An 8,473-nucleotide genomic window follows, 5' to 3' on the forward strand; every position below is an offset into this window, starting at 1 on the left:
GGTGGCCCAGCGTGGGCCGAGGTGGCGCCCCTGGCGAGGCGTGGGGGGGCGCCTGCTCCCAGGCCCGCTCTCGGTCCCCTCCCTGGAGCGGTGGGGCGGCCCCCGCCCTGGCGAACTCGCGCCTTAGCGCGGGTGCAGGGACTGGGGAGGAGGTGGGTGCTTGGGAGAGAGGGGTGCTCGGAAGAGGGGCCCCGGAGGGGAGCAGAGATGGAGCTCCGGGGGAGGGGGCTGCTTGCTCGCGCTCTGGAGTGGAGTTCTTGCTTAGCTGTTTCCTTCAAATGCAGCTAGGAATGTTCAGCGGAGAACTGGGCTACTGCCCCGCGTGCCTCTCACTGTCCACCTCGACCCTACTCCACCCCACTCCACCTGCACCTCCAGCGCCCCAACCTGCGTTGTCCCCCCTTCCTCCGAAGGGTCTCCCTTTCCTTCCCCAGGGTGGATCACTGGCGCTGTAGCCTCCCCACCGCCCGGAACCGGTGGGTGCATAGATCGGTGGCCGTAGCCAGTCTTAGGCTTCTTAGCGGGGCTAAATATTGGGGGGCAAAAGGAATTCGGCCAGGAGAGAAGTCTGGAAGGCTCCTTGGGGCTTCCCTCTTCCTCCCCCTGCTAGGAGTGTGGAGGCCCCGCTGCCTCAGTTTACATCGCTCCTTCTTCCTGGGAGAACAGAGGTAACCTTAAAGTTGATACACCCATCAAGTGCCTCTTTCTCCTGGAGGAGCACAGGCTTTGCATTTTTCACTGGGGCCCTGGATTCCAGCCACCAGACCTTGTTACCATAGCAAGCTTCGTTCCATGCAAATAGGACCATTTAAAACAGTCAGTGTAACCGGAACAACCGAACAAGCTCGCACCACCATTCCAGCTGGGTCAACCTCAGGAGGACAGTTCAGAGTTTCTGGAGCTGAGGGTCTTCTGCACGCCCTGGAGGTTGCTCACCCTCCAGATTCGACAGCACTTGTTGGAAGCCTATTGTGTGTAAAGTACTCAGGATGCATTGTCATCTCTTTGAAGTAAGGATTATTGTTCCCAATTTGTTGCTGTTCATTCACTAAGTCGCCTCTGACTCTCTGCGTCCCCATGGACTACAACATGCTAGGCTTCCCTGTCCTTTACTGTCTCCCAGAGTTTGCTCAAATTCATGTTCATTGAGTCCGTGATGCTATCTAACCATCTCATCCTCTGCCGCCCTCTTCTCCTTTTCCCAGTTTAAACATGAGGAAACTGAGGCTCTGGGCAGGGTAAGCAGTTTACGCCAGGGACCCACAGAAATCAGGTGACAGCAGGACTGGGAGTGAGTAGTCATTTGATCCTAGTCAGCCTCACGGTGCCTCGGGTGCCGGGTGTTTCGTTTTGTTTTGTTTCCTTATATGTGGAACCGTAAAAACCAGGACAGGGAACCATGGCATACTGCAGTCCGTGGGGTCGCAAAGAGTCGGACAGGACTGAGCAACTGAACAACAATTAAACTGACTCTTGCTCTGTCCCCCTGTGAGTACTAACAAGCTTGTGTAAGAGGGCAGGACAGTATTAATGGAGCTGTGACAGCAGATTTAAGTTTTTACTCTGTACACACTACTCAGCTGACTGGCCAGCTGGGTCTTGAACCCCTGACCTTAGTCTCATTAGCACAAGTTCTGACCCACTGGACCAACAAAGGAACTTAGACTACTTGGGTTTTGGTAAACCAGAATTTCGTTCTTTGAAGTATTTCAGTTTCATTATGGAGGAACCATCAAAAATAGAACTTTGTGGGTCTTCAAAAAGCAGGTGTGTGTTATGTGCAGCCAGTGTGCAAAACGGTTTGGTTCTTTAAACACTTAAACATAGAACTACTCATAAGACCCAGAAATTCCACTCCTGGATATATACGACAGAGATAAAACAGATATTCAAACAAAAATTCGTTCACAAATGTTCACAGAAGCATTATTCACAACCGCTGGAAGGTGAAGCCACCCAAATGCTTGTCAGCAGATGAGTGCATAAACACTTTGTGGCTTATCCATACAATGGAACACTCCTCAGCTATGCAAGCGGTGGAGCTCTGACACGCACGACAAGGCGGGTGAGCCTCAGTACATTCTGCTAAGTGAAGGCAGCCTTGGACTGTGCGGATCACAATAAACTGTGGAAAATTCTGAAAGATGTGGGAATACCAGACCATCTGACCTGCCTCTTGAGAAACCTGTACGCAGGTCAGGAAGCAACAGTTAGAACTGGACATGGAACAACAGACTGGTTCCAAACTGCAAAAGGAGTATGTCAAGGCTGTATATTGTCACCCTGCTTATTTAACTTATATGCAGAGTACATCATGAGAAACGCTGGGCTGGAAGAAGCACAAGCTGGAATCAAGATTGTTGGGAGAAATATCAGTAACCTCAGATGTGCAGATGACACCACCCTTATGGCAGAAAGTGAAGAAGAAATAAAGGGCCTCTTGATGAAAGTGAAAGAGAAGAGTGGAAAAAGTTGGCTTAAAGCTCAACATTCAGAAAACTAAGATCATAGCATCTGGTCCCATCACTTCATGGCAAATAGATGGGGAAACAGTGGAAACAGTGTCAGACTTTATTTTTTGGGGCTCCCAAATCACTGCAGATGGTGATTGCAGCCATGAAATTAAAAGAAGCTTACTCCTTGGAAGGAAAGTTATGACCAACCTAGACAGCATATTAAAAAGCACAGACATTACTTTGCTGACAAAGGTCCGTCTAGTCAAGGCTATGGTTTTTCCAGTGGTCATGTAGGGATGTGAGAGTTGGACTATAAAGAAAGCTGAGCGCCGGAGAATTGATGCTTTTGGGCTGTGGTGTTGGAGAAGACTCTTGAGAGTCCCTTGGACTGCAAGGAGATCCAAGCAGTCCATCCTAAAGGAGATCAGTCCTGGGTGTTCATTGGAAGAACTGATGCTAAAGCTGAAACTCCAATACTTTGGCCACCTGATGCAAAGAGCTGACTCATTGGAAAAGACCCTGATGCTGGGAAAGATTGAGGGCAGGAGAAGGGGATGACAGAGGATGAGATGGCTGGATGGCATCACTGACTCAATGGACATGGGTTTGGGTGGACTCTGGAAGTTGGTGATGGACAGGGAGGCCTGGCGTGCTGTGGTTCATGGGGTCGCAAATAGTCGGACACTACTGAGCGACTGAACTGAAGGAAGCCAGACACAGAAAGTTACATTTTGTAGGATTTCATTGATATGAAATATCTAGAGTAGTAAATCTATGGAGACAAAGCAGATTTGTGGTTACCAGGAGTTGTGGGGAGGGGAGAGTGTGGAGAACTACTTAACAGAGACTGAGTTTTATTTCGGAGTGATGAAAACGTTTTGGAACTAGAGAGAGGTTGTGTTTGCACAACATTGTGAATGGACTAAACGTTATCTAATCGTTCACTTTAAAAAGATTGATTTGAGTCTTCCCTGTTGTTCTAGTGGTTAAGAATCTACCTTGCAATTCAGCGGATGCCGGTTTGATGCCTGGTCTGGGAGGATCCCATATGCCATGGGGCAACTAAGCCCATGAGTCACAACTACTAAGCCCACTCTCCCTACAGCCCGTGGTCTGTAACAAGAGAAGCCACCACAATGAGAAGAGTAGCCCCCGCTCGGCCACAACTAGAGAAAGTCCAAGTGCAGCAACGAAGACCCAGTGCAGCCAAAAATAAATAAATTGTTTAAAAGGTTAATGTTGTGTTTTATGAATTCCGCTTCAATAAACAAAAGTATGTATGCAGATACCAAAAAAAGAGAAAAAGAGGAGAGGGGTATCCTGGAAACAAACCTTCTGAGAAAGCAATTAAGAGCCGCTCTTCTTGAAGTGCGAAGGACAGGGGAGCCTGACGTGCTACAGTCCGTGGGGTCGCAGATCCGGACACGACTGAGTAACTGAGCAACAACTTCTTGAAGAGCTGTGTGTATACTAGAGTGCACATGTGTGTGTGCTCACACCTCTGTACAACACTCATCAGCATGCGCAGCAATTGACCTGTTTACGTCTCTCTCCTACTTCCCTGAGAGCCCTGCGTGGGAGGAGGAGGGTGGTCATTTATTTACCTGTTATTTCTCTTCACATCCTTGCCACCTAGCCCATAGGAAGCGCTGTGCAAATGAATGTGTGAGCGGTTTGTACAGTAAACAAACTGACCAAGTGTTACTCATTTTCTACTTCAGTGAGATTATCCCCACGCACCAGAATCTTCAAATCAAGTCAAAACAAAACAAGCCACACCCCAAAATCTAACTGGGAGAAAAGAAAGCAAAGACCCATTCCTTGGGCACCTTCTCACCTCTCTCTGCCCTCCTCTTCCCCAACTGTGGTACAGCCACTGAACTTGCAAGAAACTCTCCTTAGAAACTCCTGGGGTGCCTCCTAGGATTTTAAAGAATTTTATTTTTTGAGATTTGTTTTCTAAATACGAAAAAAAGGAGCTTTTCCCAGCTGTGTCTCCTTACGTTCACGCACATGCAAAAGGATCAGATCTCAGACAGAAAACCTGAGATTAATTACCCTCTAGAATCCACTTGATTTAAACTGAAAAGCTTACTTAATCTATCTTCCCCACCCCCTCCAGCTTCCACTGGCACTTGTACCTAGGTGATCTCAGGTAACAAAACAGTCACAAAATTCGTGTCCTTTTCCACTTGCCTATCTGTAGGGCAAATATGCACTTACAATTCATTTCTTGGGAGACACATACAACCTGTTGGGTGATGGGCTTCAGATCTGTCATCCATAAAACGCTCTGGGATTCCCAACTATGAGAATTTAACAGTACTGTGTGTTCTGTTTCAAGATTCTCCCTTCTGTATATTCCTAAAGTAGACCCCACCTCCCACCCCAGTAAACTGATGTTAAGAACCAAGCTAGAAAATGTGTTCACTGTATAGGGACCTGATGCTATTTTCCCAGCGTCGCCATCAGCCAAAGCCCATCCAAGGGTCGGGCAGTGCAGCGGCCAGTATGCACCGAATGTCTGCTCTGAGCAGCGTGAGCAAACTGTGCCGTGCACTTTGGATGCCTGTCAAAGCTTGCCTGAGCATTTTGGAAAGTCTGTAAGACCATCCCAGCTCAGAGAAAGAAAATTCCTAATAAGAACCAAGACAAAGAGACTAACTCATTGCTGACAGCAGTGTCATCTTCACTTCCCTTCTTCCATAAATAGAGTGATTTTATAATGTAATGTCCAAACTGGGACACTTTTGAGAGTGAAAGATGGTGTTATGAATAGTGAAGCTGGGGCAAGTGGCATAAATTGGAACTGTCCTAGGAAACCCCTGGGCCACTGGGAAGCCACCCCAGAAGACCTAGTGTGTGTATACAGCGTGGGCCGAGCTGATGCCCCTGGCGAGGGGCGTGTGTGTGTACATATCTATATATATACACATATGTATACATATATGTGTGTGTACATATCTATATATATACATATATATACATATATGTGTGTATGTGTGTGTACATATCTATATATATACATGCATGTATACATATATGTGTGTATATATGTGTGTGTATATGTGTGTGCGCATATCTATATATATACATATATGTATACATATATGTGTGTATATGTGTGTATACATATCTATATATATTCATATATGTATACATATATATGTGTGTGTTTGTGTATATATGTGTGTGTATACATATCTATATATACATATATGTGTATATATATGTGTGTGTATATATATGTGTGTGTGTATACATATCTATATATACATATATGTATACATATGTATGTGTGTGTGTATATATGTGTGTGTGTGTGTATAGTTGCTTCACTCTACAACCAAATGATGTTATTTGGTCCTAGAAGGCAACTTTGGTACCTTTTACTCCAGTACCCTTGTTTTGTTTTGTTTTTTTTCCCAGTACCCTTGTTATTTACTGCTGCTGCTAAGTCGCTTCAGTCGTGTCCAACTCTGTGCGACCCCATCAGGTGGGGCCCACCAGGCTGCCAGGTGGCAGCCCACCAGGCTCCCCTGTCCCTGGGATTCTCCAGGCAAGAACACTGGAGTGGGTTGCCATTTTCTGCTGCAATGCATAAAAGTGAAAAGTGAAAGTGAAGTCGCTCAGTCGTGTCCGACTCTTAGCGACCCCATGGACTGCAGCCTACCAGGCTCCTCCGTCCATGGGATTTTCCAGGCAAGAGTACTGGAGTGGGGTGCCATTGCCTTCTCCATGTTATTTACTGAAGGGGAAACAAAGACTTTGATACTCTCACACGTTGGTGGTTGATTGTACAAGCTCATCTTCCCATCCTCCATAACTTCATATCCACAAAAATTGTTGCTTCTGTCACGAAAACCCTTCTCATCTTGGGTCTCCCTAGGAATTCTAGCCACATATAACTTTTCAAAGTACTTTCACATCTCTCCTCTTATTTTATCTCTGCAGCAACTCCATCAGAAAGAGGAGGTAACTGGAACCTGCATTTGGCAGGTTAAAACACTGAGGTTAAAGAGTTTGTCCTAAGATTATGAAACTGAACTAAAAGTTCCTTGAGACCAGCCCCATACCTGCATGTGCCTCCTCCTCTTAGCCCCCAGTACTCAGTACATATTTGTCAAGTGAATGAGCTGGGACCAGGACTAGAGTATCCCCACATGTGGCTTCACATTTTCTCTCTGAGTCAGTCAGGCGCCTGGTTTGTCTGACTCAGGTCAGGATCTGGAAGCAGCATTCAAATGCTTTCTCTTGCCAGGTTAAGTTCCTACATGGGACAGGGTGATACAGGGGAGGTCTGAAAAGAAGCCTAGGAGTCAGTGTCCTGAGAAATCTCGATGCTTCTTTGGGTCAATATGTGGCTGCCTATAGGAGCTGGGGAGAAATGTGATCCTGCTACTTTCTCTTGCTGCAAATAGTGTCCCTTACTAGGCTGTAAGGGGCACACCTCTGGACTTCAGGCTGGTTTCAGCGTTTCTTAAAGTGAGGCTGTAGATGGCTTGATGTGGAGTTCCCAGACAATGCTTGTAGATCCTGAGGCCTAATCCAGATCTAGAAGACTCTCTGGGGGAGGCTCTGGGCATCTGCATTGGCAACAAACTTCCCAGGAGTAGCTGGTGCACAGTGAAGTTTGATACTCACTGCTAGTTCCTGACTCACTGCGCTAGGCACCCAGCACAGGTGCTCATAAAACTCATGCCCACGTGTCAAGTACATAAATTCCAGGAAGCCCTGAGCCACAGAAATGATGACAAGGACTCCCTGCTCTTTCTCTTCTCCATGCTGTCTGTCCTGTGTCTTCCCAGCCCCCGCCACCCGAGAGTCCCTAAGGAATTACCCTCCCTCTCTGCAGATGGATGCTCTGTTTATTCAAATTGTCACGTATAAATCCTGGCCAATCTAGGAGATGTATCTCTTGTTCATTTACATGGTTTACTTTGGCTGAGTGGGTTTTAACATGTGCTCTGGGGAAAAGGGCAAAGCATCTCAGAAGGAGGCATTCAGGTCTCGGCGCTCTGGGTGAGAAGACGAGGAGCGGGGCAGAGTCAAGGACATAGAGACGAGTGATCAGGTGGTGAACCCCAACGGCTAAGTTATATTCCCTTCTCAGCAATGCCCCACCCACTTACCGCTTTGAGTAGCCCTCAAAACCAGTTATGAAATGAAGGGATATAAAGAAAGAGAAATCAGGAGGGAAACAGGGGAGAGGATTGTGGGGCATGGGGAAACAGCCCACAGCTTTGAGTTGGGGATGTATGTTTACAGATGTCCATTATATATAGGTGTCTGTACATATATCGATGGGCTTCCCAGGTGGTTCAGTGGGTAAAGGATGGCAGGAGATTCGGGTTCAAGCCCCGGATTGGGAAGATCTCCTGGAGAAAGGAATGGCAACCCACTGCAGTATGCTTGCCCGGCTAATGCCTTGGTCAGAGGAGCCTGGAGGTCTACAGTCCGTAGGGTTGCAAAGAATCGGACATGACTGAAGCGACTGAGCATACATACACACATAAACAAAGTATATATGTACAGTGCACACACACAGTTCAGCGTGGACACCACGCACAGTTACTAATGTGAAGACTGCCATTCTCCTTTTGACTTCCTAAAGAATTTCTTATCAAATATCACATATTAATGCAAACATATGGGATCTAGAAAGATGGTACCGATGAACCTGTTTGCAGGGCAGCAATGGACACACAGACATAGAACACACTTGCAGATACATTTGGGGAAGAAGAGGGTGGGACACATTGCGAGAATAGCATGGAAACATATCCACTACCACATGTGAAATAGGTAGCCAGTGGGAATTTGAGAGGTAGGGAGCTCGAACCAGTGCTCTCCGACAACCTACAGAGGTGGGATAGGGTGGGAGGTGGGAGGGAGGCTCAGCAGCGAGGGGACATATGTAGACCTATGGCTGATTCATGTTCATGTATGGCAGAAACCAACACAATACTGTAAAACAATTATCCTCCAATCAAAATTAAATTTAAAAAAAGGTCAGA

This window comes from Bison bison, unplaced genomic scaffold, assembly GCF_000754665.1.
Source record: "Bison bison bison isolate TAMUID 2011002044 unplaced genomic scaffold, Bison_UMD1.0 scf7180017864289, whole genome shotgun sequence".
Taxonomy (NCBI): Eukaryota; Metazoa; Chordata; class Mammalia; order Artiodactyla; family Bovidae; genus Bison; species Bison bison.